Source organism: Microcebus murinus, chromosome 2 (assembly GCF_040939455.1).
Source record: "Microcebus murinus isolate Inina chromosome 2, M.murinus_Inina_mat1.0, whole genome shotgun sequence".
Lineage (NCBI taxonomy): Eukaryota > Metazoa > Chordata > Mammalia > Primates > Cheirogaleidae > Microcebus > Microcebus murinus.
The window spans coordinates 19751107-19776020 of NC_134105.1; the positions used below are offsets into that span (position 1 = coordinate 19751107).

General features: G+C 45.5%; 1 long non-coding RNA gene across 1 annotated transcript; it reads right to left on the minus strand.

Moving 5' to 3' along the window:
* Positions 1-7339: 7339 nt before the first annotated feature.
* On the minus strand, positions 7340-15602 carry LOC105863471 (uncharacterized). Its single transcript, XR_001150488.3, has 3 exons — positions 15478-15602; positions 8370-8521; positions 7340-7507 (listed from the first exon to the last, which is right to left on the minus strand). It is a non-coding gene; the product is annotated as an uncharacterized LOC105863471 (long non-coding RNA).
* Between the last annotated feature and the right edge of the window lie 9312 nt (positions 15603-24914).

The following is a 24914-nucleotide window of genomic DNA, read 5'->3' on the forward strand; positions in this document are numbered from 1 at the left end:
GTTTGTTACTGAATGAAAGATGTTGATAAGTTTTCATTTTTCTAGTAAGATGTTAAATTTGTGTGTATTTTTTTCTGGTGGTTGTCGTTTGTCAGTTTTATGGTGAGTGTTTACCTGTACGGAAGGTTCCCTAGGTTAAGTTACTTGCTATAAAAATTACATAAAGTGGTCTGCTTATATAGGCTGTTAACCTGACTGAAGATGAAGCTTCCAGTAATAGAACTTACTCTAGTGAGCGAGTGGTAAGCGACATTATTAAGCACTACTGTGGACTTTATACATTAAAGCAGTATGCTTACCTACTCCAAATTTATTGCAAGGTATTTTTCTTTATTCAGAAAGCTTAACGTAACTTTACAAACTTTAATTTTTTTAACTTTTTTTTTTTTGCCCAAGCTAGAGTGAGTGCCATGGTGTCAGCCCAGCTCACAGCAACCTCAAACTCCTGGGCTCAAACAATCCCTCTGCCTCAGCCTCCCAAGTAGCTGGGACTACAGGCATGCGCCACCATGCCTGGATAATTTTTTCTATATATATTAGTTGGCCAATTAATTTCTTTCTATTTATAGTAGAGAGGGAGTCTCGCTCTGGTCAGGCTGGTTTCAAACTCCTGACCTCGAGCAATCCGCCTGCCTCGGCCTCCCAGAGTGCTAGGATTACAGGCGTGAGCCACCGCGCCCGGTCAAAACTTTTTGACTCTTGTAATAACTCAGCTTAAAACAAACACATTGTATAGCCCTACGAAAGTATTTTTTTCTTTATATCCTTATTGTATAAGTTTTCTTGTATTTTTTTTGAGACAGAATCTCACTTTGTTGCCCTGGCTAGAGTGCGGTGGCCTCAGCCTAGCTCACAGCAACCTCAAACTCCTAGGCTCAAGCAATCCTTCTGCTTCAGCCTCCTGAGTAGCTGAGACTACATGTCCCGACCCGAGGGACCTTCTGTTACTCGCGGGGGTCAAGGGGGACCTTGCCTGAAAGAGATGGGCGAGAGAAAGGAACGAGACCAAGCAAATGGTTGTTAAGGTCTGCTTTACTTAGATTCTTAGTAGGTTTTATAAGCATACAGAAACAAGGAAGTAGAAACAAAAAAATAGAGTGGGGCCACGATGAGGCTTGGGTCTGGGTTAATCAGCCCCAATCAGCGTCTTATCAGTATCCTGTTTTTGACTGGTTACTCATCTCTAACCTGGCAGGTGGTCGGGAGCAATTGCAGTCAGCACTCCCTGGAGCATCCCGTGGTCAGCACGTCATGGAATACGTTCTTCTCAGAGCTATAGCTGGAATTTTCCAGGGCGAAGTCCGTGCGTAGGACGAGTCATAGGGGAGTTGAGGGTCTTTGAGGGTCCTTGCCTCTAACATCTCCCCCTCTCTCTATTAATATGAGGGAGGTTTATATAAGTTGGTGGAGAGCCTGTCTTAGGCTACGCGATGTGCTTCCACGACCAGCACCCCAAATATAAGATCTGGCGATTAATGTGAAGGTGAGGCCTCTGTCTTAGGCTATATAGGTGGCATCCTGCTCCGGCACTTCTGATTATGAAGTGTGCTCCCGGGCATGGACCTACAATATTCCCGTCATGGAGTACCTCACTGCTGGCGGGGTGTGCATCTGGTACACGGCATCGCGATAATCCCGTCATGGGCGTCTCCACAGCCTTTGGAACCAACTGCGTTCCATGTCTGAGGCAAGGGCTGAGAAATTTAGACCTTCAGTGGGTGTATTGGGAGACTCTCCACGGAGGTCTTCTCTGGAGCCTCTTTGTTCTAGCTGTTGGTAAAACACGGAGACCGATTTTTGTGTGGCTGCGTCTACCTGTGACTTGACAAAATTAGTTAGTTTTTTGAAAGCCCAAGGCCCAAAGGTGAGGAGCAACAGAAAGCCTACAAGTGGCCCTAAGACACTGGGAAGCAATGTGGATAGCCAGGGGGATGTGGAAAACCAATTTTGATACCATGCCTCACTTTGTTCTCTCTGTTTTTTTCTATGTTCTAGGCTCTAACTCTCTCAATGCTATCTTCTACCAGACCTGTTTTGTCTGCATAAAAGCAACATTCCTTTTTAAGTGCTGTGCACAAACCTCCCTCTTGGAGGAACACTAAGTCTAGACCTCTTCTATTTTGAAACACTACCTCAGAAAGCGAAGCGAGGGATTCTTTGAGATATTTTAGGCCCTGCTGTAGCTCTCGGAGATCGTTATCGATGGCAGCAGAGAGCTGCAGGTATTGCTGGTTGGAGGTGACTAGAGAGGCTATGCCTGTTCCAGCCCCTGTGGCACCAAGGCCTAGAACAACTGCGAGTGTTATGGCCATGATGGGCTCCCTTTTTTTCCGGGGCATTGTGGTGCCGCGCTCCCAAAATTTGAGCAATTTGTCAGCAGGATGTACAGTGAGTCTGGGGAAAAGCATGACTAACACACAATATTCTCTATGCTCAAGAAACGTTGCAGTGACTACATACGGGGTAAGACCGGAAGAACAAGCAAAATAAGAGGTGTTAGATGCCTGAATATACTAAAAAGTGGAGTTAACAGTAATTGACTGATTGCATATTTTCTCTAAGGGTGTGGGAGGAAGCATTCTTGGGCTAAGAAGGCAAAGGCCTAGGCCTGTGACTTGGCTGAGTGTCAGGCCATCATGGGTCTCCAGGCCCCATCTGAGTTTGCTGGTGTCGTTAGTAAATAATCCTGGAATGGGGGAGACTCTTGTTTTCTTGGGAAATATTACAGGTGTCCGATAGAGGAACTGAATTAGTTTATCAGGGGGGTAATGATTATCTAGTTTGCCCTGGAAAGATGTACAGTTAACTGCCCAGTCGTCATCATTCTGTATTAGCCACTGAATTTGAGAAGCATTGTTTTTTTTTTTTTTTTTTTTTTTTGAGACAGAGTCTCGCTTTGTTGCCTAGGCTAGAGTGAGTGCCGTGGCGGTCAGCCTAGCTCACAGCAACCTCAAACTCCTGGGCTCAAGTGATCCTTCTGTCTCAGCCTCCCAAGTAGCTGGGACTACAGGCATGAGCCACCATGCCCGGCTAATTTTTTCTATATATATTAGTTGGCCAATTAGTTTCTTTCTATTTATAGTAGAGACGGGGTCTCGCTCTTGCTCAGGCTGGTATCGAACTCCCGACCTCGAGCAATCCGCCCGCCTCGGCCTCCCAGAGAGATTTGAGAAGCATTGTAAGGGAGTATTATGATATCTGGATCCTTTCCAAAGAGCTTAAGGGAGTTTTCTTGCCCCAAGCGAATAATCTTAGCTACTAAGTAAGGGTAGGTGGGAAGGACTTTAGGGGGGGAAGCCGACAGGTGAACCCAAAAGAGAGGCTTGCCCTGCCAAAAGAGTCCTGTGGGCGAAAAGGGGGTAGGAAGGACAATGAAGTACAGGGGGGAGTCGGGGGAGAAGTAGCCAATGGCCTGGGCATTTATGGCCTGCTCGACCAAACTAAGCGCTTGCTGCCCTTCTTTAGTTAGGGAGCATGAGGAGGTTGGATTGGCATCTCCCTGCAGGATGTCAAATAGGGGTTTTAACTGTCCTGTGGTAAGTTTTAAATATGGGCGAAGCCAATTAATGTCACCTAGAAGGCGCTGAAAATCATTAAGGCATTGAAGAGAGTCTTTTCTGATTTGCACCTTTTGGGAGAGGACCTTATTGAGGAACAATTCAAAGCCTAGAAACAGGTGAGGTGGGCAGACCTGAATTTTTTCAGGGGACAGGCGGAGGCCTCGAGCTTGTAAGGCCGAGACAACCTGCATGGTAACTTGAAGTAAGGTTGCCTTGTAGGCTCCGGCAAAAAGAATGTCATCCATATAATGAATTATATGTACCTGAGGATGTTGAATTCTAAAAGAATCAATTGTCTGAGCTACATATTTTTGGCAAAGGGTAGGGCTGTTGGCCATGCCTTGAGGCAATACTCGCCATTGGAAGCGTGGAGAGGGTCCTATACAGTTTACTACCGGGAGACTGAACGCGAAGCATTTGCAGTCATCTGGGTGCAATGGTATGGAGAAGAAGCAGTCTTTCAGGTCAATGACTATTTTATAGTAGCCTTTGGGGATGGCTACGGGCGAAGGCAAACCAGGCTGGAGTGCCCCCATGGGAACCATTGTTTGGTTAAACAGCCCGTAAGTCTTGTAGCAGCCGCCACTTGCCAGTCCTTTTTTGGATGACGAAAATAGGGGTGTTCCATGGTGAAGTAGAGGGCTCTATGTGTCCGGCAGCTAATTGTTCCTGCACTAACGCTGTAGCTGCAGCTAGCTTGTTAGATGGGAGGGGCCACTGATCGATCCAGACAGGTGAGTCACTCTTCCAAGTGATTTCATCTGCCTGAAGTGCAGGGGGATCAATGGCCCTTACGAAAAATGGTCTTTGAACCCTAGTCCTGATCTGTCTGACTTAGGGAGGGTGGTTAGGGGTGCTCTTCGTCCCTGACCCTCTTTGCCTAAACCCTGTCCTGGGAGGAATTCCTGTTTAAGCATTTGGCTGGCTACAACTTCATTGGGGCTGCACATAATGACATTCATTTGTGCAAGGCTATCACGCCCCCATAAGTTAACGGGTAGGTTTGGGACTACAAAGGGTTGAGTAGTACCTCTGTTTTCCTCAGAGTCTTCCCATGTCAAAATTTTTGAGCTCTGGAGAGTATCTCTAGACTGTCCTATACCTTGTAAGTGCGTAAGGGAGGGCTGCAGTGGCCAAGAATCGGGCCAGGCGTCTTGGGCAATAACCGTGGAATTGGCGCCTAAATCAAGAAGGCCTTCAAAAAGTTTACCATCTAATTTTAGCCACAGGGTGGGCCGTTCTTTGGTGATAGCTTGGACCCAATAGAGATCAGAAGAGCCAAGGCAGGAAGCACCTCGGTTAGAGGCGATGGCTGGGAAGGATGTATTAAGGGGCAAGGGTAATGCCTGAGCTAAGCGCTGTCCCTTAGAGACATACACAGGGCCTGTAAGTGCACTGGCTAAGATGTTAATTTCTCCGGTGAAGTCACTATCTACTATAGAGGGGTGGACTATGAGCCCTGCAAGAGTGGAGGAGGCTCGGCCCAGAATAAAAAAGAACATGTTACCGGTGGGGGGGGGGTCCAAAGGAGCCAGTGGGCAAAATTTGAACACCATCCTCAGGTCTTAATATTGTGTCGGAGGAGGCACACAAGTCCACTCCTGCGCTCCCTGTGGTTGCTCGGAGGAGTCTAGAGGCTGGGGATCCTCTTGTCGGCTGTTCCCCGAGGCCGACTGAAATTGAATAGGGCGAGGGGCCCGGGGCTGGCCCCTCAGGCCGTTTCCCCAAAGGTAGGGCAAGGGATTTCCAAGGGCATCGGTCTTAGAGCGGCACTCACTAGCCCAATGTTATCCCCTCTTGCAGCGAGGACAGAGGGAGGGGGGCCGAGTTGGCCTGCCTGGTGGTCCACTGAGGTTAGGGGCAGCAGAGGAGGTGGCTAAGGGACACTGTCTCACAAAGTACCCTGGCTGACCGCACTTAAAACAGCCTCTCTGTGCCGCAGTGCCTTGAATGGCAGCCCCGACCGCAAGCTGCATGGCCTGCGACACATTATGGGCGAAGGGGTCAGCATCATTACACATTCTAATCATGTCATTAAGGTCTTTATTTTTTAGTTTGCCTCTAAGAATGGCCCTACAGGTGCTGTTGGCATTTTCATAGGCTAATTGTTTAATAAGCCTATTATTCTTATCTTCGTGTCCGAGGGTTCGTTCAGCAGACTCTAAAAGCCTGCCCACAAATTCACTAAAACCCTCTTGAGCTCCCTGGGTGATTTTTGTCAGGGGAGTAAGGACAGATCCCGTAGAGGGAAGTGTACCCCAAGCGCTGAAGGCGGCTGCGGCGGTCTGAGACAAAAGCCCGATCGAGAGTCCCCTTTGGCGCTGATCAGTGGCAAACTTTCCTTGTCCGCTAAGTTTTTCAAGGGTCCAAGATGCAGAATTGGGGTTTTTTAAATTATTAGCAGCCGTGGTCTGACAGTGGTTGAGAAAGTCGGCCTTCCATGAGAGGAGCTTCCCGCGAGAAAGGACCGCCTGTACTAGTTTGACCCATTCTCCAGGGAGCAGGTAGCCGCCCCCTGAGGCTGCCTCTAGGAGGGAATAGGTAAAGGGTGCATTGGGCCCATACGCCCTAACAGCAGAATTTAATTCTTTTAAAGTCTTAAGTTTTAGTCTGCGGAACTCAGTGGGCTCTGCAGTGGGCCCCGGGACTGCCTCCTCCGGGGGGTCATCACCTTCACTTTCCCTTTCTCTCTCTTCTGTATCCTCATTATCTGAATCTTGGGGCGGGGACTGGCTAGAAGAAGGGGTGGCAAGGTCTCCTTGCCTATTAGACCTGGTAACTACCGGGAATGCTAGGGCTTTATGGGAGGACTTTAAGGATTTTTTATTTAAGGTGGTGTATGACTGGGCGGTCTCATGATGTGAATGGCTAATGAAGACCAAATCTTTAAGCGTATCTTGGAGGGAGGACAAGTCTTTGGAAAGCTGGGCAAACTCTTTTTGAAGTTGTAAGACATCCTTTAATTGGGTAACCCTTTGACTTAAGTCTTCTTTGGCACGCAAAAGCAAGGGCATTGTAAGGGGAGGCATAATGAAGGTGCGCAAATTTGGGGCGGGTAAGGAGGGGGCCATTTGGGATTGTGATATCAGGCCGCTTCCTCTCCGAGGGTTGCCTCTTCTGCGGGGTCGAGGGACTCTTGGAGGGGTTGTTTTTTGAATACCGGGTAATTAAATGCATGAGGGGCTGTACCCTCGGGTAAGGGAGGATAGAGGGTCTTGGTGTCTGGCTTACTAAATCGGGGGCTTGTCCCTAGATGTCTGGAGCTCAGCCGAGGGGTCCTGAGGGAGCATATTAATACAAACCGAGGGGCAAGGGGAAGGGCATGTTGGTCTCTCAGGATCATTAGGAGAAGCTGGCCCTTCGGCCGTCTTTAAAGAAGTTCTCGAAGCGGACCGCGACATGGGTCGGAGGCAAAATTCCGGTACGGAGAGTAGCTGCTTCTTATTGGGGTCTGAATCTGCCCCTTGAACAATATCTCTGATTAGTCCCCAGTACAAGAAAACATATACAGGGATGGCATCTGGGCCTTGATTCAGAAATAAATTGTTTAAATCTCTGCCTACCTTCTGCCATTTGCGTGGGTGAATCTCAGGTCCACTAATAATAAATCAAGGACAAGCACGATCAATGAACACAAAAAACTTTACAAGATCCTTTTTCTTAACTCTAATTCCTCTCTCTCTGAGTGAGGCCTTGAGATCCTTAATAAAAACAGCCTCTTTAGACAATGAATGGCCCATCTCGATGGGATAACAATGTAAAAATTTACTCACCAGACCGTCAACTCTGTGAGCGGCAGAACGAGGGTCTCTGTAGGGTTTCCTTCGGCGGAAGAGCACACCGCGGCGTCACCCGACAAAGGTCCGTACCTTGGGCCCCACGTTGGGCACCACTTGTCCCGGCCTGCGGGACCTTCTGTTACTCTCGGGGGTCAAGGGGGACCTTGCCTGAAAGAGATGGGCAAGAGAAAGGAACAAGACCAAGCAAATGGTTGTCAAGGTCTGCTTTACTTAGATTCTTAGTAGGTTTTATAAGCATACAGAAACAAGGAAGTAGAAACAAAAAAATAGAGTGGGGCCACGATGAGGCTTGGGTCTGGGTTAATCAGCCCCAATCAGCGTCTTATCGGTATCCTGTTTTTGACTGGTTACTCATCTCCAACCTGGCAGGTGGTCGGGAACAATTGCAGTCAGCACTCCCTGGAGCATCCCGTGGTCAGCACCGTTATGGAATGCATTCTTCTCGGAGCTATAGCTGGAATTTTCCAGGGCAAAGTCCGTGCGTAGGACGAGTCATAGGGGAGTTGAGGGTCTTTGAGGGTCCTTGCCTCTAGCAACTACAGGCATGCGCCACCGTGTCCGGCTAAATTTTGTCTATATATTTTTAGTTGGCCAATTAATATGTTTCTATTTTTAGTAGAGACGGGGTTGCTCTTGCTCAGGCTGGTTTCAAACTCCTGACCTCCAGTGATCCGCCCTATTCGGCCTTCCACCACGCCTGGCCTAAATTTTTTAAACTCTTTTTGTTAAAAACCGAGACACAAACACTGTAAACACACACATTAGACTGGGCCTACGCAGGGTTAAGATCATTAATACCAAGATCCAAAGACACAAATCTGTTGAAAGTGAAAAGACAGAAGAAGATACTCCATTCAAACAGTAACTAAATACTTCATTATTAAATCCTTTAAGTATACTCCCCAAAATTCTAGTATTTGAACTGTTGAGTTCTATATAAAATCTAATACTACGTACTACTCTAAATCATCATCCCATTGCCAGTTACAAAGCAAAACACAACGCTTACCATGGACTTTTTTGTGTTCTTGTAGTACTGGTTCCATCCTATGCTCACCACCATCTTGTGGACATCTCCTCTTCCAGCACTGGCCCAACCATAATAAAAGCCAGTGGATACGTCGGCTGGAAAATTATCTACCACTTCTTCAGGAAAGTTAGCTAAATAACAAATAAATATTTTGAATGTTATGAATTTCGTATTAAATATTAATAAAAATCATATGTAAAGCTAAATAAAAAGATCATTAATATAATTGTCTTCCATTTCCACATTTTGTCCCACTTTGAAGGTCTTCAGGGGCAGTAGCACAATGCCTTCTGTAATACCTCCCGAAGGACCTTCATGAGGCTCCTTAGGTGTCAGTCTTTCAGAAATCTCATCTAGACCTAAAGGTAGCAGTCAGTCTTTAGGGAAAAACGTTTATAGCAGCACCATAAACATTTCCTTAGCAAGTTATGATGGCTACAATGTCACTAGTTAATAGGAATTTTTTTTAGCTCTCTTATAATCTTATGGAACCATCATTGTATATGCAGTCTGTCCTTGACCCAAATGTTGTTATGCAGTGCATGACTGTATATATTTGGTTGTAGAAAATCTAACTACTTCTGTAGATGTCTTTTTTTTTCCTTAGGCAAGCACAAAAACGAGGTTTATTCAGGAGAGAAAGATAGGATTATAGGGCAAGAGCAAGATATAGGTTTACAGAGCATGGTACATACGCCACAGATGACGACTGGACCTGTTGTCGCAGCAGGAAAAGAGAGCCAAAGGAAGGGTGCAAAAAGAGAGAGCTATAGATGTCTTTTGATATTTAGACAAAGCTGTAAAATTGGGTTATGGTGGTTACACTGTGCTGGACATCAAAAGTCAAATACCATCCCTTTACAGGCAGGTTTTGCAAATGTTCTGAAACCCGATTAGCTCTTAGAACCATTAATAATTTAACTCTATTCGAGACTGAGAGACATCTACTAACGAGCATCTGTCCATGATGATGTTACCTGAAGGAACTGATGTGGGTGGGTGTGAACTGTGTTTCTTTCCCAGCTGCATGAATTTTTGGAGTCTACTTTCAGTACCCAAGCAGATTTTGTTTATTTATTTTATTTTTTAAGAGACAAAAGTCTCAGGCTGGGCGCGGTGGCTCACGCCTGTAATCCTAGCTCTCTGGGAGCCCGAGGCGGGTGGATCCTTTGAGCTCAGGAGTTCGAAACCAACCTGAGCAAGAGCGAGACCCCGTCTCTACTATAAATAGAAAGAAATTAATTGGCCAACTAATATATATATATAGAAAAAAAATTAGCCAGGCATGGTGGCACATGCCTGTAGTCCCAGGTACTTGAGAGGCTGAGGCAGAAGGATTGCTTGAGCCCAGGAGTTTGAGGTTGCTGTGAGCCAGGCTGACGCCACGGCACTCACTCTAGCCTGGGCAATAAAGTGAGACTCTGTCTCAAAAAAAAAAAAAAAAAAAAAAAAAGAGAGAGAGACAGAAGTCTCCTTATGTTGCCCAGGATGGCCTCAAATGCCTGGGCTCTCTTTTGAGACAGAGTTTTGCTCTGTCGCTTGGGCTAGAGTACAGTAGGGTCATCATAGCTCACTGCAACCTCAAACTCCTGCGCTCAAGAGATCCTCCTGACTCAGCCTCCCAAGTAGCTGGGACTACAGGTACCTACTGCCATGCCCAGCTAATTTTTCTATTTTTAGTAGAGACCATTCTGGCTCTTGCTCAGGATGGTCTCCAACTCCTGAGCTCAAGCAATCATCCCACCTTGGCTTCCCAGAGTGCTAGGATTATACGTGTGAGCCACCACCCCTGGCCTAAGCAGCTAATTCTTGAAGTAGAAAGAATAGGTATTGTTTTCTGTTTCAAGATTAGAAAACTGACATTTAAGCAAGTTAAGTGATAATGTTTATCCAAGGGCACACTATATTATAGACTATGTTATGCACCCATAAGGAATATCCAGACTCCTTCCAAGTGTCTGCCAATAAGAGTAAGGGAATTAGCCGGGCATGGTGGCTCACACCTGTAATCCTAGCACCCTGGGAGGTCGAGGCGGGAGGATTGTTTGAGCTCAGGAGTTCGAGACCAGCCTGAGCAAGACCTCTTCTCTACTAAGAAATAGAAAGAAATTAATTGACCAACTAAAAATATATAGAAAAAATTAGCCGGGCATGGTGGCACATGCCTGTAGTCCCAGCTACTCAGGAGGCTGAGACAGAAGGATTGCTTGAGCCCAGGAGTTTGAGGTTGCTGTGAACTAGGCTGACACCACGGCACTCTAGCCCAGGCAACAGAGTGAGACTGTGTCTCAAAAAAAAAAAAAAAAAAAAAGTGTAAGGGCATCATCATGTGAAACTTCAATTTTGTAAAAATTCCTTCCCCTTTACCAGGCTTAAGTATATCCTTTTATAAAGCTGAGTTGATGTTCTTTCTAAAGCTTTTCTCCAGTAAAGAAAAAAAAAAGCAATAGTTCCAAACACTAGTTAAGTATTAATAGCACTCTCTTATTGCTGATATTGACAACCTTTGTAGAGAACAACTCACCAACATCCATGCAAAATCTAAAGTCTTGGAAGAATTCCTTTCCTAGGAATGTATTCTCCTAGGTAAAATTAGGTTTAAGGGGAAATTTACCAATAAGAATTCATTCATTCTAACAAGCAATGTATACTGTGGTACAGTATAGTAGCAAATGGAATAGATCCATCCAGTCCCTGACTCCACAAGGCTTCCAGTTGAGTGAGGATGGAGAGCAGCAAATGGAGTGTGACACTGAATTTGGCCTCTGGGAGACTGTTCATGAGGCAATGATTTTGAATCTGAAACCTAAAGAATAAATAGAAGACAACCAGGCAAAGTGTGGGAGGAAGGACAATTTAAGGAGAAGCAGAACAGTGAGGTTGGAGAGAATGTGCTGCAATTCAGGAACTGAAAGACCAAGATGGCTGGAGTGAAACCATGCAGGTAGCACACTGAGGCCTGAAGGGGCCGCTAAGGCCCGGTCTCAGAGGCCTTGGATGTTCTTTGCAATGTTTTTATAAAGCAGAAGAAACTGAAGTTACCTTCACCAGGCATCAGCAAACTTTTTCTGTACCTTACACAACATACAAAAGATTAATTCAAAATGAATCAGCACTCTGGGAGGCCGAGGTGGGCGGATTGCTCGAGGTCAGGAGTTTGAAACTAGCCTGAGCGAAGAGCGAGACTCCGTCTCTACTATAAATAGAAAGAAATTAAGTGGCCAACTAATATATATAGGAAAAAAAAATTAGCCAGGCATGGTGGCACATGCCTGTAGTCCCAGCTACTTGGGAGGCTGAGGCAGGAGGATTGCTTGAGTCCAGAGATTGAGGTTGCTGTGAGCTAGGCTGACGCCATGGCACTCACTCTAGCCTGGGCAACAAAGCGAGACTCTGTCTCAAAAAATAAAAAAATAAAAAATAAAAAACAAAATGAATCAAAGACCTAAACGTTAGAGCTAAAATTATGAAACTTGCCAGGTGCAGTGGCTCACACCTGTAATCCTAGCACTTTGGGAGGCTGAGGCGAGAGGATCACTTGAGGCCAAGAGTTCAAGACCAGCCTGGACAATAGTGAGAACTTGTCTTAAAATATGTGTGTGTGTATATATATATGAAACTCTTAGAAGAAAACATAGGGGAAAAGCTTCATGACATTGGGTTTGTCAATGATTTCTTGGATATTATACCACAAACACAGATAATAAAATAAAAAATAAGTATATTGGACTTCATCAAAATTAAAAATCTTTGTGCATCAAAGGACACTATCAAGAGAGTGAAAAGACAACCCACAGAATGGGAGAAAATATTTGTGACTCACATATCTGATAAGGGAGTAATATCTGGAATATATTAGAAACTTCTATAACTCAACAATATCCAAAACCCCCAACTCAATTAAAAAATGGGCAAAGAACTTATATAGACATTTCTCTAAAGAAGATATACTGATGGCGAATAAGCACATGAAAAGATGCTCAACATTACTAATCATTAGGGAAATGCAAGTCAAAACTACAATGAGATACCACTTTACACCCTTTAGGATAGCTATTATTTAAAAAATCAAGCCAGTCATGGTGGTGCATGCCTGTAGTCCCAGCTACTCAGGCAGCTGAGGCCAGAGGATCCTTTGAGACCAGGAATTTGAATCCAGCCTGGGCAACATAACAAGACCCCATCTCTTTTTTTTTTTTTTTTTTTTTTTTGAGACAGAGTCTCACTTTGTTGTCCAGGCTAGAGTGAGTGCCGTGGCGTCAGCCTAGCTCACAGCAACCTCAAACTCCTGGGCTCAAGCGATCCTCCTGCCTCAGCCTCCCGAGTAGCTGGACTACAGGCATGCGCCACCATGCCCGGCTAATTTTATATATATATATATATCAGTTGGCCAATTAATTTCTTTCTATTTATAGTAGAGACGGGGTCTCGCTCTTGCTCAGGCTGGTTTTGAACTCCTGACCTTGAGCAATCCGCCCGCCTCGGCCTCCCAAGAGCTAGGATTACAGGCGTGAGCCACAGCGCCCGGCCTCCCATCTCTTTTTAAAAAACCTTTTTATTCCACATGGAATTACCATATGATCCAGCAATTCCTTTTGTGGGTATATACCAAAAAAATTGGAAGCAGAGTCTACGGCCATCAGCAATATCACTTTGATTGTACCTGGTCTCCTATGATCTCAGAAGCTAAGCAGGGTTGGGTCTGGTTAGTACTTGCATGAAAATATTGAAAGCAGGGACTTGAAGGGATACTTGTATATTCATGTTCATAGCAGCATTATTCACAATAGGGAAAAGGTAGAAACAACCCAAATGTTCATCAAGGGATGAATGGATAAACACAATGAATGGGTAGCCATACAATGGAATATTATTTGGTTATAAAAAGGAATGAAGTACTGAGTCATGCTACTGCATGGACAAACCTTGAAGGCATTAGGCTAAGTGAAATCAGCCTGACTCAAAAGGACAAATATATGAAGTACTTTGAAAACTCAACTATATAGAGACGAAAGTAGAATACTGGTTACCAGGGAATGAGGGGAAGGAGATGTAGGAAGTTATCATTAAGTGAGCATAGAATTTTAGTTTGGGATAATGAAAAAGTTCTGGAGATGGATGGTGTTGATGGTTGTGCAACAATTTGAATGTATTTAATGTCACTGAACTGTACATTTAAAAATGGGAAGGCTGGGCGCGGTGGCTCACACCTGTAATCCCAGCACTCTGGGAGGCCAAGGCGGGCAGATTGCTCGAGGTCAGGAGTTTGAAACCAGCCTGAGCAAGAGCGAGACCCTGTCTCTAATATAAATAGAAAGAAATTAATTGGCCAACTAATATATATAGAAAAAAATTAGCTGGGATGGTGGCACATGCCTGTAGTCCCAGCTACTCAGGAGGCTGAGGCAGCAGGATTGCTTGAGCCCAGGAGTTTGAGGTTGCTGTGAGCTAGGCTGATGCCATGGCATTCACTCTAGCCTGGGCAACAAAGTGAGACTCTGTTTCAAAAATAAATAAATAAATAAAAATGGGAAAATGGTTAATTTTCCCATTATGAAATGGTATAATTTTCCCAATTATGTAATGTATATTTTATTGCACTAAAATTAAAAGTAATTAAAATTAAATTAAAAATTTAAAAGAAAAAATGTGAAGAGCAAGATTTTGAGTGTGCCTGTGATATCTCTGGCACTGAGCTGGGCGGTGGCCAGTGGCTCAGGGAACTTATACTCCAGTGGGCAAACAGTGTGCCCATACAGTTCTGGGTATACAGCAAGTGCTCATAAATGTGGCTGCTTATTGATATCATTTGGGTCACATTTGACAGGAAACAGGATTCCCAATTAATTCTCTTTGGAGATGTCTTGTGACTCAACGGTGACATTCTGTCTCTAAGTAAAGAATCTTAACATATATTCCTCAAATTATTATTATTTTTTTATCTTTATTTTTTTTCATTTTTCATCCTACACTTAATTCAAATATTCCTTAAATTATTGATGTGCTGATCAATGTGTCACCTACGGACACTAAATAGAGTGCTGATTTATTTTAAGAGTAACTGAAGCACGAAATTCTACTGATTGTCTTGCACACAGACATTTTTAGCCTGTATGATGTCATCTGTAGCCAACGATTACAAATTTGGTATGTACCTTCCAATGAAAAGAGGGACAACTGCCCCTCCCTCCTTTTAAACTTTCCTATAAAAACCTTTCACCTTGTGACAAACTCTGGAACATCCCCACCTCTGTTGGTGTGTCTTCCCAGATCAAGCCTCACATTTGGCTTCCAATAAACCTTTAGTGAATTATTTCTGCCTCAGCAGCCTTAATTTCAGTTGCCATAATGGTCCCCATCACAGATAGGAAGAATGAGGACCAGAGATGACATTAACTGAGGTCCTATAGCAACAGAGGCAGCACTGATGCAGCTCTGAGCTCTGTAAGGTAAGTGGGTGGTAGGTGCCAGGTAACATGTTAATAGTAATACCAGCTGGCATTTCTTGAGTGCTTACTACATCCAGACATAATTCTAAGGGCGTTGTGCATGTGGATTATCCCATTCACTGTCCCCCTATGAGTGAGATACCATTCCCACCTCCCTTTTACAGATGAGGAAACTGAGGCTGAGACAGATACTCGTTCAAGGTCACAGAGCCAGCAAGACTTGGATCTTGTCCTCTGTGACTCCAAACTCACAAAGTCAGCATTTTGCTTTGTTTCTTTTCTTTCTTGAGACAGGGTCTCGCTCTGTTGCCTGGAGTAGACTGCAGTGGCACCATCATAGCTCACAGCAACCTCAAACTCCTGGGCTCAAGTGATCCTCCTGACTCAGCCTCCCAAGTAGCTGGGACTATAGGTGTGTGCCACCCTTAGCTAACTTTTTAAATTTTTTGTAGAGATGGGGTCTCAATATATTGCCCAGGTTGGTCTCAAACTTCTGGCCTCAAGAAATCCTCTTGCCTCAGCCTCCCAAAGTGCTAGGATTACAGTCGTGAGCCACTGTGCCTGGCCTTTTGCTTTGGTCGAAGTGGTAGAATGTGGGTGAGGGTGAGGTGGGTGGGGTGGGGGAGGATGTGACTCACCTGACTGTATCTAGATTCATCCCAGACTTTTTTTTTTTTTTTGCACCAACTGGCAGAACTTCTTCCTTTTCTCTCTCTGCTTCCTTTCTGATTCATTCCCCATCTGTTAGTGGCTTCTGGCTTCTGAGAATGTGAATACAGAAGAGTGGGGTAAACTGCGGGGGGAGGGGAAGCAGACACAAATGTGCACGCAGTCCTTAACAGACAAATATTTTTTGAGTTCTATGTACCAAGCATCGAGTCCTACCATGGATAAAACAGACTTTGCCCCTGTTCTCATGGAGATTTCATGGCAGGGTATATGTAGGAGGAGGAGGGCGATACAGACAGGTACCAGACACGTCAAGGGTGGGTAAGGCTGTAAGGGAGATGTAAAGCAGGGTGTCTGGGGAGGGGACACAACTTTACACAGTGAGAACAGGGAGGACCTGGCTGAGGAGCTGAGCCCTGGGGATGGGAGGATCTGGGGAAACAGTGCGGGCAAAGGCCATGAAGTCCATGTGCTGGAGAAATTTTCAGAAGGCCAGTGTGGCTGGAGCAGAGTGACAGAAAGAGAGCAAGTCAAGAGAAAAGCCCAGGCCGGGCGCGGTGGCTCACGCCTGTAATCCTAGCACTCTGGGAGGCTGAGGCGGGCGGATTGCTTGAGGTCAGGAGTTCGAAACCAGCCTAAGCAAGAGTGAGACCCCCATCTCTACTACAAATAGAAAGAAATTAATTGGCCAACTAATATACATAAAAAAAAATTAGCCGGGCATGGTGGCACATGCCTGTAGTCCCAGCTACTCGGGAGGCTGAGGCAGTAGGATTGCTTGAGCCCAGGAGTCTGAGGTTGCTGTGAGCTAGGCTGACGCCATGGCACTCACTCTAGCCTGGGCAACAAAACGAGACTCAGTCTAAAAAAAAAAAAAAAAAAAAGAGAAGAGCCCAATGCCAGGTCATGTAGGGTCCTGTAGATCATGATGAGTTCAAGTTTTATTTTATTTTTTACTTTTATGTTGTTAATTAATTAATTTATTTATTTTTAGAGACAGGGTCTTGCTCTGTCCACCAGGTTGGAGTGTCTCCTGATAGCCATGCCACCACGCCTGGCTCATTTAAGGGGAGGGAGGCCATTGGAAGAGTAAAGAATGAAGACTCAAAGGCAGCAGGACAGAAAGCAGGGAGGCCAATTAGGAGGCTCTGTGTGTAACAGAGGCAAGTGACGATGACCAAGTGGAGGTTCTGAGAAGAGGTGGTGTTACAGGGGTCTTGGAGGTGGCTGAGAAGTGGAGGCTAAGAGGTGGAGGTGGGGGATACTGGAGGAGAAGCAGGTTTGTTGGAGACTTTTAAGGACGGGCAGAGAAGGGATGAATTCAGATGTGGACATGTTGAGTCTGGGGAGTCAGTAGCTGATCAGGCAGCTGGAGACACTGTTCCAGGTTGGAGGTGGATACCTGGGAAAAGAGACCAGCAGTTGCCACTGGGGACCTGTAGGCTGTACCTCTTCACAGGTGGGTAATAGAGAGCCCAGATGAGGCTTTAAGTTTTTTGTCTTTAAAAATTAGTTATCAACATTTATATATCCAGAGATACCAAATAAAACCTAGGACTTCTGCCTCCTCTTCTGAATTAGATGATCTGGCTGTGCTGGGCTCATATTCTGGGGAGACCACAGCAGGCCAATAGAGGAGTTGCTGCACCCCCAGATGGGGCATGAACTCTTGGCTGGCTCGATGGTCCAACCCCAGCAGGCCTGCTGCAGATTCCACTCATGGCCGAGTCCTGGCAGGCCCTGTGGTGTTAACCTCTAGCATGGATGGACGGTAACATGGTAACACTATAGAAGGGGAAAAATCTGCCCTGGGACAGAGCCTAAACTTCAGATGGCCCCACTGGGAATGGTGGTTCTGTTGTTTCCCAGCCTGGTAAATGTGCCACTTAACTTCACTGAGCCTGTCTTGTCTCTTCTGGAAAATGGGCTAGCACTCCCCACCTGGAAGGGAAATTCCCTACCTCGAATTTCAACTATGGGAAAGTTCTTAGCATTGTGCCAGCACAAAGAAAGGGCTCAAGTGAGGTTAGTTTATTTCCTTTTAACCCGCTAAGCAGCTAGTCTCAGGAAATCAGAATAGTCAGGCTATAGCATAGACTGAGTTGAGGAGCCCAGATTCTATGCAACCTCAGTTTTCCTATCTGTAAGATGGGGACACTACTACTGTAGTACCTACCTTATGAGGATTAAATAAATTAATACATAAAAAGTGCTTAAAATAGGGCCTGGCACCCAGCAGGGTTAGCCATTACTATTGCTGCTGCTGCTATTGCTATTTGGCATGGAGTAAACATACTTAGGAGCCAGTGGATCTGTGGTTCTCAAACCTGGCTGGCCAACAGAGTCATCTAGGGACACTTAAAAACATATTTGTATCTGGTTCCTATACCCAGAGATCCTGCCTAAGTCCCTCTGGCTGGGCCCCTGGTATAGACAACTTTTTTTCTGAGATGGAGATTAGTGTACCAATATTTATGAGGGGGCATTCTTGAGATGGATACCTGGTTTGGGAAGGAAGGGAAGGAAGCAGGAAGGAAGGGAAGGAAGCAGGATGCGGCAGAGCAGGCAGGTATTTTATAAAATCCCCTCAAGTGATTGTCTGTGCAGCCAGGGATGGGCGTTCCACAGTGGAGGGGTAGTTAGGAGCATGGGCCCTGGAGGGCAATTGCCTATGTTCAAATCCGACCCAGCCACTAAGGAGATGTGTGGACTTGGGAAAGTTGCTTAACCTCTCACGTTAATCAGTGTTAGCAACAGGACTTGTGAGGTCAGATACATCTAAGGTGTTAAGATACATCTAAGGTTATACATCTAGGTGCCAGTGCCTGGCAGCTAGCAAGCTCTTGGCAGGCCTGGCCAACACCACCCCTCCTTTCCTGCTGCTTCCAAACTGGTTACCCCAACGAGGGCCTGTGTGCAGCTCATGCCCGAAATCTCCCCCTAGGTGCCTTGAACATACCACACTGAGGCCTCTTTCAACCCTGCCAGCTGCCCCCAAGGTTATTTTTGGCCCTTCTGCTGTTCAGCTTTTTTATGTACCCAAATGAAAAGAATCATCTCCTAAACCATATTGTCTGGTCAGAAATCAGGGAGGCCCCAAGACTGCTGGAGTGGAGGGTAGAACTAGACTGGGTACTCGAGGACCTCTCATATTAAAAAAAAGAAAAGGAGAAAAATTCTCTTTAGTGCTTAGGAAACAGTATTCAGTAAAGAAAAAAAAAACATAGAATTGCGAATTGAAGATAATTTACCAAGGCAAAGTAAAAAATAAAAGTATATAGAAGTAAGATTGGAGGGCCTGGTGCGGTGGTTCACGCCTGTAATCCTAGCTCTCTGGGAGGCTGAGGCAGGAGGATCACTCAAGGTCGGGAGTTCAAGACCAGCCTGAGCAAGAGTGAGACCCCTTCTCTACTAAAGATAGAAATAAATTATTTGGACAGCTAAAAATATCTAGAAAAAATTAGCCAGGCATGGTGGCACATGCCTGTAATCCCAGCTACTCAGGAGGCTGAAGCAGAAGGATCGCTTGAGCCCAGGAGTTTGAGGTTGCTGTGAGCTAGGCTGATGCCACGGCAATCTAGCCCCAGCAACAGCGTGAGACTCTGTCTCAAAAACAAACAAACCAAAAAAAAAAAACAACCAACCAACCAAACAAACAAACAAACAGAAGAAAGATTGGAAGGAAATATGCCAGATGCTAAAGGGAAGGTTTGTTTCCATTCTGCTTCTTTACCCTTTTTTGTACTTTGCAATTTTCCACAGTGAACCTATAATTACAGGGAAAACAATGAAGTGAAAAAAATGAAAAAGAAAAGTCTTCACATGACTTTCCCCCTAAAACAATCATCTCATTGCCTTATCTCTAATTCCTCCTTTCTATAAAAAAAAAAATTGCAGCATTGTCTCCACTGGCTATTTCTGTACTTCTCTCTTATCCTCTACAATCTGGCCTCCTGCCCTACTGTGGAGGTGACTCCACCCCGGGAGGATCAGCTGTGACTTCTCAGTCACCAGTGTCTTCTCCTTTTTCCTTTCCTGGACTCTCTGCAGTACCTGATGTCGTTGGTGTCATCCCCTCCTGGTGGAAGCTCCCTCCCTGCTCTGTGGGAGGGACCCAACCTTTCCAACCACTCATGGTTGCTCTCTGCAGATTCCTCAAATCACAGTGCTCCCCAGGCTTAGGCCTATGGCCCCTCCCTCTCTGGATACTCTTCCCTGGTGACCCCATCTACACCACAGGTCCCAAATTGTAGCCCTGGCTTTTCTTCTGAGATGAGTGAATCCACCTTCCTGTGGACACCTTCATCTGGATTTTCCACAAGCACTCTAGACTCAAAAAGACCAAAATGGCCACTGTTTCTACTTTCCCTCATCCCCAACCAACTCTTCCTGCTTTGTTCCTTCACTTGGGGTCATCCTTGTCACTTTCTCTCCCTCACCCCCCACATTCGGTTGGTTACTAATGCCTGCTGGCCCCAGTTTGGAGCTGTGTCTGGAGCACAGGGGCTCACTGCTGATGTTCTTTTCAGATTTTTAAAGCCTGCAGAGAAAAAGAAGCCAAATGCCACAAGACCCCTAACATCTCCAAGGGGTATGATCATAAAGCAAGCAAAAAAATGTCATTTTTTGCCTAATTGGGACTTGTAACATTTAAGATCCAAATCAGGCTTGTGGAGACATTTTGTAACCACTTCTGCACCAAATGTGCAGGACACTCCTCTGTCATTTTTCACCCTGGCCTAAAACTCACGGCTGCTGTACTCGGCTTTGTCCTATGTGAGGCCCTCATGCTCTCTTGCCTGGTTGATCATAACAATGTAGGAAGGGGAAGTTTTTCCCTTTGCCCTATGAAAAATCAACTCATAGAAGGCAGATTAATTGGAGAAAAGGCATACAAATTTATTTTAACTTGTATGACTCAGGGGAATCAGAGGAGAATGATTACCCAATATCCCAATGAGGTACAGATGGTTCTATACCCTTCTTCTCGGAGGAAAGGGAGATGGGGAAGTGTGGATGATTTTCTTGGGGTAGTAAATGCTTTTTAGGGGAATATAACAGGCTTGAAGAACATATAGTGGCCTGGGACAAAGTCTGTTGGGCCTGTAGAGCAGACAATGGTTTGTGACAAAAATCTGTCCAGGTTTGGTGACAGACTTTAGTCTTTTTTCCTGCCATATGAGTTCAGTTCATGAAAATTCAGGGAAGGGTCCAAAGGTAATGATGTTCTTCTTTGGAGAGTACAGACTTTAGGCAGATAAAGGAACTTCAGAGAACTTTGTTCTGTGCTTTGGGAGAGACAGAGAATTGAGAGATGCTTCTGGGCTGCTGTGGTTGAGGGGAGGTCAGAGGCTTTTTCTTTAGTTCTGTATGTCAAACCACTATATTTTGGGGGTATCAGCCCTAATAGCAGTCACCTCACAGTTTCCTTTTTCTGGTCTTTCTCCTCTCTGGTCTGTATCTTATAATTTTTCCGATCATTCATTATTCATTTATTGTAGCAAAAAAATGCTTATCACTTGCTGTGTACCAAACTCTGCCCCAAATACCATGAAGGGAAAAGATTGACATAAAATAGGAAAATGCATAATTTAGGGGATTCCAAATAGTGGGGCTTGCTATGCAGATAAGCAGGGGGGTATGACAGAAAGTAATCAGGGCTTGGGAGGGAGCTCCCTCAGATGCTGTCTTTGTCTTGACACAGTCCCTCAAGGCACATCACAGGCCCTCATGGAAGCAGAGGCAGCAAAGATAAAGAATGTGGCTGGGGATTCTGCTTTAAGGGAGCCAGGGAAGGCCTATGAGGACTGAAGGATGAGACTGCGCTCTGAAGACCTGAGGAAGGAGCTATCCATGTAGGGGGAAGAGCCAGTGACAAGGCCCTGAGAGTGAGTCCAGGCACACAAAGGAGCCCAGGGTGTCTGGGGCACAGTGTGTGAGGGGCAGAGGAGAGGAGAGTAGCAAAGAGATCATGCATGGTGGCCCTGGTAAGGGGTCTGGGTTTTATTCTAAGTGCAATGGGAGGTTATTAAAGGGTTTTTTTAAACAGAGAAGCAGCATGATTTGACTTTCTCTCTTCAAAATATTACTCACCCTAGGGTGTTCAGGGGGGATACCATCTGTAGGTGGGGTGGCTGGGGCTGCTGAGCACTAGAAAATTCCTGTAGTGGTGCAGACACATCCTGTGGGCTGGAGTTGGGTGTTAGTGCAGTTGGAGAGGACTTCAAACCCCCCTTGGGTCCCTACCTCTGTAAGATAGCTCCTTATGGCAGCCATCTGGTGCTAGTCTTCCTTTTCAGCCCCGTCTCCTTCCCATCACTTCCTACTTCTTTGTCTTGGCACATGTTATTCTTTTTGGAATGCTCTTCTCCACTTTTCTCTTTGATGAACTCCTATTCATCCTCTGAGACCTGGCTCAAATGCTCCCTTCACTGGGAAGCCTTTCAGGAATCCTCCAGGGAGAGTCTTTTTGTGCTTTTTCAGTGTTTTGTTTATTTCTCTAGGATAAACCCATCACACGGTACTGTAGTGTCCTCTATCTATCTATTTATTTTTAGAGACAGGGTTTTACTCTGTTGCTCAGGCTGGAGTGCAGTGGCCTGATCATAGCTCACTGTAACTTCCAACTCCTAGGCTCAAGTGATCCTCCCACCTCAGACCCGCCAAGTAGTTAGGACTATAGGCATGCCCCACCATGCACAGCTAATATTTTAATTTTTTTGTAGAGACAGGGTCTGTGTTGCCCAGGTTGGTTCCAAACTCCTGGCCTCAAGCTATCCTCCCGCCTCTACCTGCCAAAGGGATTTTAGGTGTGAGCCACCACACCAGCATTTCCTATACCTGTTTACAATTCTTTCTCAAAGAAGGTGGACCAAGAGCTTCTGGAAAGCAGGGACAGGGTTTTAGTACATGTTCAATAAGTGATGCTGCATAATCAAAAGATATAGATGTTCACACCAGTTCACACAGGTCGAGTCCAGTCATGAACAGCCACCTTCAGATTCAGAATTATCTGCTTATGTGTAAGTTCTTGATCATTAAGAACAGGTGCTAACATGGGTCTCTTTATTTGATCCAGGTACAGCCCTGAAAGGTGGGCATACATGTTGGGATAATCATCTCTATTTTACAGATGAGGGAATCTGTAAGGCTTAAGGGAGGTGTGACTTGATCAAGATCCCCTACCTGCTAAAGCCAAGTCTGGAATTCAGGTGTCTGACCCCTAAATCCAATTCTATTATTGGATGCTTGGGCTTCCTCATCTGTCCTTGAATCAAGAACTTGCGAAACTTCCTCTTACCTCTTCATGTCTCCAGAGAGGATGGAGAGCAGACATGTAGGAGAAACTCACAGGAGAAAGTAAATGGGGAAGCAATTCTTTCTCCCCCTGGAAAAATGCCTGCATACCTACCACCTCATTTGTTCTTTTTTTTTTTTTTTTTTCTTTTGAGACAGAGTCTCACTTTGTTGCCCAGGCTAGAGTGAGTGCCGTGGCATCAGCCTAGCTCACAGCAACCTCACACTCCTGGGCTCAAGCGATCCTCTTGCCTCAGCCTCCTGAGTAGCTGGGACTACAGGCATGTACCACCATGCCCGGCTAATTTTTTTTTTGTATATATTTTTAGTTGGCCAATTAATTTCTTTCCATTTACAGTAGAGACGTGGTCTCGCTCTTGCTCAGGCTGGTTTTGAACTCCTGAACTCCAGCAATCCCCCCCACCCTCCCAGAGTGCTAGGATTATAGGCGTGAGCCACCGCGCCTGGCCCTCATTTGTTCTTAATAACAATAGCAACTAACTTTGTGGTTATAACTATGGACTCTGGAGAACGAAGTACCTGAAGTTTAAATCTTGGCTATACCGTTTAGATATTATATGAATTTGAAAGATCAGTTAGCTTCTTTTGGCCCCCCATTTTTTACTGTATAATGGGAGTGAAAAGAACCTATTTATAGGGTTACTGTGAGGTTTATGTAAGACTAAATCATCTTTGGCCCAGGGCAGTAGCACGCCTATAGACCCAGCTACTTGTGAGGCTGAGGTGGGAGGATCATTTGAGGCCAGGAGTTTGAGACCAGCCTGGGCAACAAAGCAAGACCCCGTCTCTACAAAAAATTAAAAAAATAAGCCAGGCATGGTGGTACATGCCTGAAGTCTTACCTATTCGAGAGGCCAAGGCAGGGAGCATTGCTGGAACTCAGGGAGTTTGAGGCTGCAGTGAGCTGTGATTGTGCCACTGTACTCCATCTGTCCCTAAAAAAACAAAAACATCCTCCAGGAAAATTAAATAAAATAAAAAACAAAAACAAAAACAAAACCCTATTTTCACCAAGGCCTGTCTATAGAAAGGTTTTTTGGGGTTTTTTTTGCTAATCTTCTCTGTATCATTCCAATTTTATTTTATGTGCTGCCAAGGTGAGCACTAGAAAGGTCTAATACTCCTTAATGACTATTACTGGCCCCAGGTACTTACCCAAACCCTTCTCACATATTATCTTTTTTTTTTTTTTTTTGAGACAGGGTCCACTCTGTCACCCTGGCTAGAGTGCAATGCTGTCAGCATAGCTCACTGCAGCCTCAAACTCCTTGGGCTCAAGCGGTCCTCCTGCTTCAGCCTCCCAAGTAGCTGGGACTACAGGTGCATGCCACCACACCCAGCTAATGTTTGTATTTTTTGTGGAGGCGGAGTCTCGCTTTTACTCTGGCTGGTCTCAAACTCCTTGCCTCAAGTGATACCCCCGCCCCAGCCTCACAAAGTACCGGTACTAGGATTACAGGCATGAGCCACCTTGTCCAACCTATGTAATCCCCTCTTTTAACACTCACATTAAGCCTTGTGGGAAATAAAGGCTTAGAGCTGTCAAGTAACTCCCCCAGAGTTGTTAAACTTCCAACAGGGACGCCAAGACTTGAACCCAGAACTTCTCAAGTAGGAAAGGCTTGGCAAACAGGCATGGACCACAGAACATAAGGGGCTTGCTCAGGAACTTGTGACCCAGTTACTGATCTATACTGAAGCAAATCGTCTGATGCCAAATTGATAGTTGGATGGTAACTTGAAGGTCTGATAAGTTGTAAGCATCATACAACAGGATTTGAGGAGGTAAAAGGAGCAGAGTCCTTCAGAGGAGTCGAGAAAACTGGCTTGGTCCCTGATTGTGGATGAGGTGATTCCTTAATTTAGGCCTTATTTTCCTCATCCGTGAAATGGGGTAAGAAGAGTTACTAGGATCCCCAGCGACCTTTCCAACTTTGATTTTCATGCGCAGAGACCCCCTGCTCAGGTGAAGACCCAAATCCCTCCTCCAAGGTTAATCCTCCGCGGGGCCGGCAATAGGGACGCGTCCCCTTTAAGGCGCCAGCTCGCCGGTGGCGGCGGCCGGAAGTGTTGAAGCCCGGCCTGGCGA